This window comes from Crinia signifera, chromosome 3, assembly GCF_055691185.1.
Source record: "Crinia signifera chromosome 3, ASM5569118v1, whole genome shotgun sequence".
Lineage (NCBI taxonomy): Eukaryota > Metazoa > Chordata > Amphibia > Anura > Myobatrachidae > Crinia > Crinia signifera.
The window spans coordinates 51198223-51212297 of record NC_139219.1 but is presented as its reverse complement, the minus strand read 5'-3'; the positions used below and the strand labels follow the sequence as shown (position 1 = coordinate 51212297).

Here is a 14075-nt window from a genome sequence, read left to right as displayed (position 1 = left end):
ATTCATGTTATTATATATAGGCACAAGGGCAGGTAGAGAGATTAACAATGGGACTAAACACTCGAAACAAATAGGTCCACAACTCAGTTGACTACTGATAATCCTGACAAAGCAATGGAGCCGTTATCCATCTGATAAATTCATCTACTGACCAGGTTAACAGGCTCATTGGCACAAGGTGATTCTGCCAAGAAGAACTGTAAAAGGTGCAAGTGTACTGATATTCAAAGTTATTTTCCCAAAATCTTCATTGTCCTCAGAGTCAGCCATCTCCTCTTCAGTAATGGGTGCTGTTTTGCTCTAGACGGCAGTGTTCCAGTTATGCGTACCTACTGTATATTACATTCTATAAAAGCTTTGTGACTTATGGATGAGCTTTTAACTAATAAAAATCTTTAACCCTATTCCAAATACAGGTCCAAAAATAATTGTTACGAACAGATGGCAAGCTACTCAAATCCTTTTTAGGAGCGTGAAAAAAAGGGAGCTTGATATTCCAATATAGGCCAGAATACAATGTAGCAATCCCACAGCACATTACTCTAGCATGTAACACCCCCCACCCCCACCCCTTGTGTCCTTCATTGGCACTGCACCGGCCTGTTTTCCCCAGTGGCGCACTGCAACAGCCTGTTTTCCCCAGTGGCGCACTGCAACAGCCTGTTTTCCCCAGTGGCGCACTGCAACAGCCTGTTTTCCCCAGTGGCGCACTGCAACAGTCTGTTTTCCCCACTGGCACAATGCACTAGCCTGTTTTCCCCACTGGCACAATGCACCAGCCTGTTTTCCCCACTGGCACACTTCAACAGCCTGTTTTCCCCACTGGCACAATGCACCAGCCTGTTTTCCCCACTGGAACACTTCAACAGCCTGTTTTCCCCACTGGCACAATGCACCAGCCTGTTTTCCCCACTGGCACAATGCAACAGCCTTTCATTGTAAATAGAAAGTCCAGCTTGAGTCCTACAATGACACACTGCACGAGATTATGGTCACCACTGGCAAACTGTAAAGAACTCAACAGTACACACGTACCACACTGTGCAATGCAAAGGAACACTGCACCATCCTGACCAGCCTTGGCACTTAAATTACCTAAATAGTCTCCCTCATCTGCAAAGTATGTTCTGTATAGTAGTAGTATATACAGTATTTACTCCACCACTATGTATATAACATGAAAATAAACATACTGTATCACAATAAATAAAACAAAGAGTGGTATATAACTGCCAAAGTTAATTTACTGCAAAGCTAAATGCGAGCTTACATAGCCTGATAGTATATTGGGCTAACCAATTATAGCCCATGTTTACCTTGCGGTAAATTATTAATTTTCGGGTGATAATATATATATGGGATCAAGGATAAATTGCTGGACCCATTGGTTATCACCCAAAAACGTGCCTGTGGCGGCTGCTTAACGCAGATTATGCTTCTGGTGCATGAGGCACCCCAAGTGCTGCATATTGGGGCTAGTTGGATAGCCCCGACTGAATCTATTACCTGCGGTAAATGACAGCAGCTAATTGAATACTGGCCTATAATGTATGTTTCAATTACATTTCACACACAGGTGTATTTGACATTACAATCTACGCTCATTGTAAGATTTATCTTAAATGACTACTCGGTACTCTTTACCTAGAAGGGCGCCCACGATTTTGATCGTGGGCATCGTTAGTAAAAAATCGCAGCCATCGCGGGCTTTGAATGCACTATAAAATCGGGTGCGATGCGACCGACGCGATGCCCGCGATTTCCCATAGGGAACAATGTTAAATGTCCTAATTGACCCAATTTTCCTGTTCAATGTCTCAATTGACCCGATTTTTCCATAGGAAACAATGTTAAATGGCCCACAGAGGCCAAATAGGCACCCTGAAGTGTGAAATGGACCCCACAATTGTTAACGCCACCCCACGATCAACGTGAACCCGAAGCGTGGCGAGCGCAGCGAGCCCGCGATGGGCGGCGGTACGCGTCCTACAACCTTTTCATACCCCCACTATCCACATCGGCGTGGAGTTGAGAATACAAAGGACGAGGGGACGTGTATACCTGTGAAGGTATCCGCGTCCGCTCGCCACGCTTCGGGCTCGGTGGCTCGCTGCGCTCGCCACACTTTCTATTCTCAACTCCACGCCGACGTGGATAGTGGGGGTATGAAAAGGTCGTAGGACGCGTACCGCTGCGCTCGCCACGCTTCGGGTTCACGTTGATCGTGGGGTGGCGTTAACAATTGTGGGGGCCATTTCACACTTCAGGGTGCCTATTTGGCCTCTGTGGCCCATTTAACATTGTTTCCTATGGAAAAATCGGGTCAATTGAGACATTGAACAGGAAAATCGAGTCAATTGGGACATTTAACATTGTTCCCTATGGGAAATTGCGGGCATCGCGTCGGTCGCATCGCACCCGATTTTTTAGTGCATTCAATGCCCGCAATGGCCGCCCTTCTAGGTAAAGAGTACCGACTACTCTATCCTGAAGCTTAACTCAGGTTAAAATTAAAGCCAGTCTCAAATGTCTACACTAACCCTAAACTTACCTCAGCTTAATTTACCCAATATTTCTGCACCCGACTATGTAGACCGTGGACCGGCCATGACTACAAAACAGGGGAAACACATCCCCATTTAGTAAAACTGTGTCCCTCAAAATCTTTAAAAAAAGCTGGGAGTTGTGATCCGACAGTTCCACAATTTTAAATAAAATGTAATGTGTATTAGGTGGACACACCCTAGTAGTTCTTATGTGGGAACGGAGTAAAAAACACGTCTTTCATCTAGAAGTTTCAATAATTTTCTCCTTCCTAATATTTCCCTCCAAAATAAATTTAAATGAAACCGATGAATGCTGACAGATTAATAACAGGGTTGCCGACCCTCCCGAAATTTCCGGGAGTCTCCCGAAAATCGGGGCTCCCTCCCGGCCCCCCGGAAGGGTGGGCAACCCTCCCGGATTCAGGGGGGACCCCCGCTGTCCCCCGGATCGCGGCATTAAAATGCCGCAATCCTCGGGTCTCAGAGGAGGGGGCGGAGCTAAAATGTCACAATCGCGTCATTTTAGCCCCGCCCCCTCCACGGAGATCACTGAATTCGCTGGTTTAACAGCATGGGGCGGGGCTTAGTGATGTCACGATTAAGCCCCGCCCCCTGAGTGGCTACTGAATCTCTCCTCTCCGGGCTTCTCCCGGAAAGGAGAAAAAGAAAGTCGGCAACCCTGATTAATAATAATTGGAAAGCAAATTATATTTTTTAGAACATACTGCTGTTCATAATAAATAGCTGGCACTATATCCTTGAAATCAAGATAATGGTAAATGAACCAGGTACATTTTAAAAACAAATGATCAATAAATACAATAAGAAATATTTGAAACAACTTATTAAAGGGAAAGAAGAGGAGAAGAGAGCAAGGTGAAAGAAAAACTGGAATGAGGAAAGACAAATGTACAAATGTAAATGTACAAGGAATAACAGATCAAACAAGTAAGGGGCAGCAAACTGGGGGATTACTAACGTGACAGTAAACAGCCTATTAAACCAGCAGCTATGCAGAGCTGTGACATCAGCATCTGTGTATCACTAGTGATCCATTTCTTTATAGTTTAACAAAGCCTATGTCACCGTTTTCTTTTTAATTCGAACCAGAATCAACTTTATTGGCCAGGTATACTTGCGTATACTAGGAATTAGTGTTGGATTGCTGTGCAACAGCCATGGTGGAAACAAGTAAATAGCGACAGTACAGATATACAGTATATCACATGTACAGATATGCACTAGGCCAGTGGTTCTCAAACTGTGGCATAGTTGTCTCCCCTCCTGCATTCTGCAGGAGACTCCCTGAAATAGCAGCAATCTCCCTCTCTCCCTCATTAGTTTAGCAATCTCCCTCATTTCACCTAGCCCACAATATACTGTCACATTTTTGGGGGAAAAGGAATGAGAGACAGATACATTTACATTGAATCATCAGCACCATTTCCCAGCCCTTTACCAAGTATAGTATCTCTTACTAACTGTTTTGGCGCTCATCTACATTTAGATCTAAGTCATTTTAAAAGATTCCTCTCAGATGTAGCAGTACACACCCACGCTTCTAGGTGCCACGTTCACAATCTCTTTTCCCAATCTCTCCATATATGGAACTAGACACACTCTTTGGGTGGAGCATGACACGCCCCCTCAATGTGCAAAATTCTACAACCAACTATAATCTCCCTGAAACTAGTTTTCAAAAGTAGGCAAGTATGAACTGTGGGTCCTGACCCCAAAGTGGGTCCCAACCTTCTAAGCGTGGGGTCGCGACTACATGTTGTTGACCATCAGGCTGATGACTTTTCTTAACTCAGTCAGTGATTCAAAGAGTCTGAACAATCTCTTGAAGTGTCTGTTATTTTAGACTCCTCCCATCATGTTGTGCCGTCAGCTGCCTACACATGTGACATGACGGCCTTCTGCAGTAACTTGCTGGGGTCCTGTAATTATTTTTATTGTCTGATGGGGTCCCAAAGCAAATTAGTTTGAGGACCCCTGCACTAGGCGTATCCTGATGAGGGAAACGGACATGGAGAACATATATTTATTGCACGCCATTCAGCAGCGCTACTTGGTGATTGCACCAGCCAGATAGGTTGATAAGTAAAACAGTAAAGCTATAGAACACAACATATTTTGGCTAGCGGCACAGTTCCTAGGCAGCCATTAGCGGCGCCATAATTAGAAATTATCCAACTGTCCGATGAAAATAAAAAGTTTAATTTTAAAAATAGAAACTTTAAAAGCAGACAATAATATTTAGAACTAACAGACATAGGGGTCGATCCTATTAGCTACGGATGATTAGCGAGTGCGAATCATCTCTGCTCCGGACGCACTTTATGGCAAACGAAATTCACTCTAAAGTGCTCGCTGCCCCATAGGGTTGCGAGCAATTTATAGAAAATTCGGCCCTGCGTAGGGTGTGAGATGAGGTTAATTCGGGGCCATTGCTGTCTTTTAAACTCTTTGGAACGGCACCCGAGCAGCACCTTGCATACTTCGCAAATAATAGGATCGACCCCATAAAATAGTACTACAGGATATATACTTACAATAATAGTATATGCTAATATTTATAAGAAATAGACACATGCCCTTTTCAAGCTTAGACAAACCCAGAGAAAATTGCCATCACTGAATTATATATAAAGATTTAGGTCACTTGTTTAAAAGTATTTGCTATCAATATACAGGACCTGGTTCAATAAATATGAATGTGAAAAGAGAACTAGGAACCGGACCATCCTATTATGCTATATGGTTTATATATTTTCCATTACTTCAGTCAAGACAAAGTCCTGACCTAAAGCGTTTTGCAGATTGGATGGTAACTGGAAGCTCAGAGTATTGTTACTCATTGTTTTATACTTTTCAAGACAGATTACGAACGTATAAAATTGACTCTTAACCCTTTGAGTACCAACATCTCTGAGGAAGATGTTTAAAATATCCGCTAAATATACCATCGTCGCTCACATTTGTTATATAAATTCAAATAAGAAATGTTGAGTAAAAAAAAGATTATATTTCCAATATAAAGGTAAATATTACAGGCGAATAAAAATGTTTGCTTGCCAATTTTCACGCCTATTTTGGCACTCAAAGGGTTAATATTGAAAATAGATGTTTAGATTTTCTAGTGTTGTCTCTCCAAATGTGTAATAGTGAATTCATGAAACTGTGTGACATAAATAAGGAATATAAATAATTTGAAAGCAAATATTTCATCAGTACTGGCAATTAGAATGCATGGTCTGAAATGAATATGGAATAGAACTTTAATATAGTGACTTTATCGGTGCTAACTAACATTTGGGTTACCTATTTGCAATTCACAAACAAGGAGATATTTAGTAAACTAATGATGTGTTGTTACCTCAGCACCCATAAAAGAATTAAAATAAACGAAATTCACTTACCAGTTAGTAAATGTTCTCTTATCTCAAAACTTGCTCTGCAGCTCTGTCAACGAGTCGCAGGCAAAAAGCGGAGATATTGTTACGGAAGTCTGAGGTGCTGTGCGGAACCGGCATTCATTCCATTCAGAGGAGTGCAACATTATCTCCGCTGCTATTGTACAGCCCATGTAATGAGGCTGTAATTACTCTATACAAAATTTATGAATCTACCACCACTTTTCTTAGACCTGACTTCAATTCAAATATAGTGTAAACATAGGTTTAAGACTGGGGGTAGATAAGGGATGTAGAATTTATACATCAGTCAATGCAACAATTTTACATGGAGATCGATCAACAACTGAACAAAAATAAAATACCAAAATAAGCTAAGGAATAATAACAAGAACCATAACACCAATTATGGCTACCTTGCACTGCATTATGGCTAAAAGAAAAATGTACATTTATAAACACATTTAACCCTTTGAGTTCCAAATCTCTGTGAGAGATGTGCAAAATATCCACTAAAAATGCCAGGGCGACTCACATTTGTTATATACATTCAAATAAAAAATGTTGTGTATTTCCTGTATAAGGTAAACATTACTGGTCACTATGATGAATAAAAATTGTTTGCTTGGCAATTTCTACACCTACTTTGACAAATTCACTTGGCACTTAAAGAATCTTTGTATATAATCTGCTCATGGCAATTTCTCTGGGTATTTCTAAGCTAGTGTGCAGTATATATAGGAGGAAATTTACTAAAGGAAATTTGTAAAAAAAATAGGTGTATTTGTATCCAGACACTTATTTTTGACATTTACTATGCCGAAAAAACGGCAATTCATATTCGTATTGATGTGCTATCAATACGAATATGAATTGCCGTATTTTCTGGATAGCAAATGTCAAAAATAAGTGTATTTCTGGATACAAATACACCTATTTTTTTACAAATTTCCTTTAGTAATTTTCCCCCATAATGTTTGTCCTACATTTCTGCACCTATATTTCTGTGTCAACAGGCTCAAAAGGGCATGTGCATCTCTTATAGATATACAGTAAGTATTATTATTGGCATATACCCTGTAGTACTATTATATGTCTACTACTTAGAACTAATCAAACAAAAAGTAAACACAACTAAATTAATATGAATAAGGTGTCAGTATACCGCGTAAAGGTGCCCATACACGGTACAATTATTGTATGCATTTTGGACTAGACTGCATCGCATACTTTTTGCAATGCAATGAGATGTAATCTAGTATGTGCAGCACATACTTTTTGAGATGTGCGATGTGCACGGGATTGCGCATCTCATCGCACCAGGCAATTTTACGGTGTATGGGCACCTTAAGTAAATGCATCTATAATATTTATTTTGCTGAAAACCATAATTATACAAAACATCCAGTGCCAGTGTATACTGTATGTTTGTGGAAGGCACAAGGCAACTGAATTAAGGCCCCCATACACTATGCAACTTCTCTGAGGGGAGAAGTCGCATCCAATTCCCCTTGTGAGCCACCCCACAGCTTCCCGGGAGGCTCACATGCAATTTGGCACTCGATGTGCCATTTTTACATGCAGGGTTGCCATCAAAAATTGTCGTGCCGAGACTGACAAAATGGGAAGGGCCCCCCACCCGGATATTTTGGCAGTACCTCTCTAGTCGGCCACTCATGAATGGTACACAAAGGCACGTAGCAAAAATGTAGGGCGTGGGGGAAGGGATGTTGCCACATATTAGTAACAATTCACATTACTCCGAACACTGCGCCATAGACACACTGCACCAGGATTATGCACACTGTAATGCCCATTACACATGGTCACACATGGCAATGCCAATTACATATTATACAACACACCGTAATGCCCATTACATATTACATCACACACAGTAAGACCCATTACACATTGTCACACATGGCAATGCCCATTACATATTATACAGTTCCCTGTAATGCCGTAATTGGGCAATTACATCACACACAGTAATGTCCATTACATATTATGCCACACACAGTAACACCCATTACATATTATGCCACACACCGTTATGCCAATTACATGTTATGCCACACAACTGCAGCTTACCTACATGCTCTTTGCTAGGAGTTACATGCTCAATGCCAGGGATTTTTTGCTTGATGCCAGGGGTTACATGCAGATTGCCAGGGGCTTACATGCGCATTCCATGGGCTACATGCTCCCTGCCAGTGGTTTCATGCTCATGGCCACGGGGGAGAGGGTTAAATGCTCGTTGCCAAGGGGGAAAACAAGATATTCATTACCAGGGGGACTTAATTGCTCGTTTCTGGGGGTGCGCACTGCACGACAGCGCTCCTGGAATATGCACTTCTGGGTAGCGCTAGGCGACAGGCACTCTCCTGTCAGTCAGATGCTACCCTGTCCCTCCTTCTGTGTGTACTATAGCTGTGAGCGGCAGGAGGCGGGCAGCAGGCGACCGCCGGTCAGCCGCTGACAAATAAAGGAGGATTCAGTGGGCGGGGGTCATCAGCTGAAAAGGGAAGGAGGCTGCGTTTTCGGCAGGCAACTCACGGACCTCCACAGATTACAAGCAAGCGGTGTTTTAGGTACAGCGGTCTGGGCCCTGCCCTCTCTTCAGAACTGCAGGGCCTGGAACAATTGTACCCCTAGCACCCCCCCTGATGGCGGCCCTGTTTACATTCAATTCATTGCATGTAGAAACTCCCATGCTGCTCCATACCTTTCACACAGGGGTAAGCTAGACTTTTTTTCAAAATAGAGAACATACACAGTGGCTTGCATACTTAGGGCCTAATTCAGACTCAGTTGCAGTGTTTCAAAACGGCAACTTCCGATGCTAGGCGATGGGGGCCGCCCAGCACAGGGCAAGGCCTCCCGGCTCACCGAGTCCTTCCCCACAATGTGCCCACTAAAGCTACAAAGCCTAGCTGCCAAACCAGGCACAGGCCAGCCATGTTTCGGGTCACAGCTTCTGCATTTCACATCTTGCAGCTAATGCGGCTCTCCCCTGAGTGGTCTGGACACACCTGCACTTCAGCGATGACCTCTGAATCAGGCCCTTAGTGAGGTCTGGGCCTCTGGTCAGTGAATCCTGCCAGAGTTAATCCTGCTCACTGTGTAATAATAGTACAACATTCTGATGCAAGTCTTCCTATCCAGACTAACCTAAAATAGAAACCAGTAACAGTTATAGAACCCATCTTATACTTTTGTAAATGTTTGCATATGTTGTAATGGCGTGGTTTTCTGGAAAATGTTATGTCTTGTAATGCTGGACGTCTGACACCAAACATAGATGTAAAATAAAAGTTGCCTACCCCAGTAGTAGACGACAGATTAAGGGCGGTATTCAATCTGTGCTATTTCCACTGGAATCGGGCGCAAATTCGACAATTAGCGTCAGTTTCTGACAATTAAGATTTGACATAAAAAAGTCAAATCCGAATTGTCAGAAACGGATGCTGTCGAATTTGCGCCCGATTCTGTAAATTTAGTGTCCATTTCCAACAATATGTGGCCATTCCGAAACTCGACAGAACACTTAATACCGACTGTCAAGTAACAGTCCTAAAGGGACATAAATACAGCACAGATGGTGTAATGGTTAGCATTACTGCCTCACAGCGGTCATGGGTTTGATTCTCATTATGGCCCTAATTGTGCAGAGTTTGTATATTCTCCCTGTACTTGCGCGGGTTTCCTCCGGGTGCTCCAGTTTCCTCCCACAATCCAAAAATATACTGGTAGGCTTACTGGCTCCCAACAAAATTAACCCTAGAATGTCTGTGTGTGCGTGTACATGTGGTAGGGAATATAGATTGTAAGCTCCACTGGGGCAGGGACTGATGTGAATGTTCAAATATTCTCTGTACAGCGCTGTGGAATATGTGTGCGCTATATAAGAAACTGTTAATAAATAAAATAAATAAATAATAAAATACAGCTGTGTGGAATGTCCTGACAGTCTGATTCTGAATTGAATACCCCCTGAGAATGCAATAAGCATAACAACTCTCATTGATTCTCTAATGGCCCATACACACTGGGCGACTTTGAGCTGAAAGCCGCCTAGTGTGTATGGCCCAGCGATGAGCGGTGATCGCTGCTGTGCACTCCCGCAACATCGCCGGGAAAGCCGTTCATCTGCTGGTAATACCAGCAGATAAGCGGCTTCGAGGATGGCTTTGCATAGCTCTACGCTATGCAAAGCCGTCCTCCCCCCTCCGTCGGTGCCGGGCAGGGGGAAAGCCGCTCAGTGTGTATGCAGCGGTGATTGTCATCATAGCTGTCCATACACGCTAGGGCATAGTCGCCCAGTGTGTATGGACCTTAAAACTCTTCATACAATAATGAGTCCATTCTATATAAGAGATGCCCCTTTATGTTCATTGTTCTGTCACCGGTTCCTTCATTACGGTTTGACGGCTGCTATACCCTGCAAAGTTAAGCTCGGGCTAGACCCAGTTACATCATCAAATGGGATTCGACTCTAAAATGTAAAAATAAATACAAGGTAATTGAAATTGGATATATCCCAAACAATTGCTATAGTGTTAAATTTGTTTCAAAGCATTTAAGGACAATGCAGCATTATAATAATGACTATAGGACACAGAATGTTATTCCCTGTTATTTATTTAAAAGAGTATTTAGACCTCATATTGTGTTGCACATATATTGGATATGTACATTATAAACCATGGATGGAAACTTGATTGTTTTTGCTTCTGTATCATTCATTCTGCTCCCCTATCCGTGGCCCCCTGCAGATTAATGTATTGCACCGTGCAGGAGAATCATGTCATTACAACCAATGTATATTGCAAGGCAGGCTATATTTACACAGTATATTAACAACTCTAGAAATGGGATACATTCAAAATAGACTTCAGTGGCAAACGCAGAATTTTTAGAGGGGGGTTTCCAAATGTAATCCAAACTCCCCTCTCTGCAGCGCATTGGAGTAAGAACGAGAGTCTTATGCAGCCCACACATGCACCGATTCCAGCGTGCGTTGTGGGCTTAACTAGCACACACAGCATCGCATCGTATGCCTTGTGCATACGATGCGATGCTGTGCTAGAAAAAGCTAGTACAAAAAGTATGTGCAGCACATACTTTTTGTACTGTACGATGAGGTGCCGCGGGAGCGCGCACCCCATCGTACAGCATCGCACAGCCGGCATCGGCGCGTGTGTGGGCTGCATCAGGGCTATTTCACACACTCCAGCTCCTGCCGGACGGCGAAAACCCGCACGGGCAGGAAGCCGTGCCGCACACCGTAGTTAATAATGGACACACTGGAAGGGACGGCTGTCGGGCTGTGGCCATCCCCACCATTGAAAACGTCTCTGTGTGGCATGGCTTCCTGGCCGTGCTGGGTTTCGCCGCCCGGCAGGAGCCGGAGTGTGTGAAATAGCCCTTAAGGCCCACAGACACACACACTGGGCGACTCTGAGCTGAAAGCAGCAAGTTTGAGTGGCTTTCAGCTCAAAGCCGCTCAGTGTGTATGGCCCAGCGATGAGCGCACGCGCTTCTGCATCATCGCAGGGAAAGCCGCTCATCTGCTGGTATTACCAACAGATGAGCGGCTTTGAGGACAGCTTTGCATAGCGCTGTTCTATGCAAACCCATCCTCTCCCCGCTGACGGAGCCAGGCGAAAGCGGCTCAGTGTGTATGCACTGAGCGGCTTTCTCCCCAGCGATGATAGCGATCATCGCTGTCCATACACGCTGGGCATAATCGCCCAGTGTGTATGGACCATTAGGGAGCGGTAACAGCCCTGAAAATGTATCTATTTCTACACTGGATACTGCATTGAATAAAGTATTAATATTCAACAGTACATACTGTATGGTCTATAGCAGGGGTGGCCAACCCGTGGCTCTTCTGCCTCTGATGTGCGGCTCGGCAGCTCCGGCATGCACAGCAGCGCCGGGCCGCAGCCACATAAGCATTGAACAGGTGCATGCAGTCGCGCTAGGAGGAGGATGTTGGCACTGGCAAAAGGGGGAGAAGGACCCTTCTTCACACCACACATTTGCGCCCTGGCAGCTCAGGCAGCACTAAGGAGAACGCTGGGGACAGTGATGGTATCAACAAAAAAGACCAACTGGTGAGCCTATGGTTAATTTTATTGGGAGCCAATTAGCCTACCAGTATATTTTTGGATTGTGGGAGGAAACCGGAGTACCCGGAGTTAGCACACGCAAGTATGGGAAGAATATACAAACGCCGCACATTTAGAGCCATGGTGGGGATAAAGTCCATGACCTCTGTGCTGTGAGGCAGTAATGCTGACCATTACACCAGCCGTACTGCCCCAAACATAGTGATTCGTTGTAAAAATACATTGCATCTGTCAAACACTACACAATATGCTGTGTATCGTGTATGGCGCAGTGTATCGTTACATGCTACTCGTAGCACCGTGCCAGCAGTGGAATCATCCAAAGAAACTTTGCAGCACTTTCAATGGGACAATTTAATGTACGACGGACAGGAAGATTGGGAGCACATATTCTACGATGCGCGCGCTCCATTACATATCATGCAATATATCGTTGGAACAATATATCGCATGATACACTCAACCATGTGTGTGTCCAGCTTATCTAATGTGGCATGCAATGCTTTATATACTACAGTTGAAGACACTCTCAGAGAGTACTGAAAATCAGACACAACTATGAAATACATGGGATGCAGCCTCCACTTTTACAACATATTGCTAAGGCCTTAGGGCCTTATTCTAGTTCACTCTTTCTGACAAAATCCTTCTTAGATGGACAAAACCATGTGAACTGCAGGTGGGGTAGATGTTACTTGTGCAGAGAGAATTAGATTTGGGTGGGGTTTTACTTGAGATCTATATTGCAGTGTAAAAATAAAGCAGTCAGTATTTACCCTGCACAGGAACAAAATAACTCACACAAATCTAATTATCTCTGCACATTTTACATCTGCCCCCCTGCAGTGCACATGGTTTTGTCCATCTAAGAAGGATTTTGTCAGGAAGAGTGAACTAGAATAAGGCCCTTAGTGAAAATGAGTATGACATTGACAACCCTTTCACACTGCAATGTGGATGGGTATATCAAAGCATCATGCAGCATGAAATTGCCAAGAAAGTTGTCAACTTAATTTAAAATTCCAGTGTCCCATATATTGTATTTTGCTGGCTACATTAATATAAAGAACACTAATCATCATAAGGGCTACATGACTGCACCAGTGACTTGCAAAAGGGATCACTGGCATCAGCTTACAGACATACCCCACAGACAATGATGCCCTTTCAAGCATCATGTGACTTTCCATCTGCTGTAGAACTACAAGTCACAAACTCTCCATTCAACAACGTGTGTCCCAGTTGTGTCACCTGTCCCCCTCTGACATGTGTGACACTTCTACTTCCCATCCACCTCACAGTAACCATTATCAGAGTAATTGCCCCAACCATAGCTCAGCCCCAATTATCACTAGCCAATCAGTGCGCGCAGCTGGCTGGGAGTGATGTTAGTGAAAGTATAATGGATGGCTTCCCCTACCTCCCCAGTAATGGCCGCAGCCTCCCGCTGCGAGCTTCGGTGCCTACGGTGCTGCGGGACGTTACACGTTGAATCTGGGCAGGCACAGGCCACTCCCCCTCCCTCGGTGGCGGCGGTCCCCGGGCCAGGCGAGTTGAGGCCTCACGCCGTCTCCTAGCAACGCTTCAATCTGACTTCTGCAGACTTTACCAAACGCGGTGACAGGGGGGAGGCATAGCCCGGCATGCCGCGTCTACACAGAGTGGTTCATTCCAAACCTCAGTCATAGCTCTGCTGTAGCTCCCCCAATGTGGCATGTCACATTGATTATTGAATACTGTTACTGTATACGAGCAATAACATCACCTACATATACTTTTTCAGTGCACACAATTCATTATTTATTTATTTATTTACAGTTTTCTATATATCGCACCAAATTATACTTGCTTACTTTTTGAAAAAGCATCTCAGGGAGATTGTGAAGGTGAATCCTAGAACCGTGGAAATGTACTGCTACCAGGGTCGGCCCGCCCATTCCGCAGCACCATAGTAATCAGGTCGACGACCGTGG

The 14075-nt window shown here is 44.0% G+C and overlaps 1 protein-coding gene across 3 annotated transcripts in view; it reads right to left on the bottom strand.

Annotated features, from left to right (window-relative positions):
- WDPCP (WD repeat containing planar cell polarity effector) overlaps positions 1-13714 on the bottom strand; it is a 315876-nt gene extending 302162 nt beyond the window's left edge. Inside the window, exon 1 of one of the 3 annotated variants that reach the window (XM_083175790.1) lies at positions 13523-13714. The gene's annotated coding sequence lies outside the window, so the exon portion shown is untranslated. The remainder of the gene's footprint in view (positions 1-13522) is intronic. The other 2 variants (XM_083175792.1, XM_083175791.1) reach the window with 2 other exon arrangements.
- Between the last annotated feature and the right edge of the window lie 361 nt (positions 13715-14075).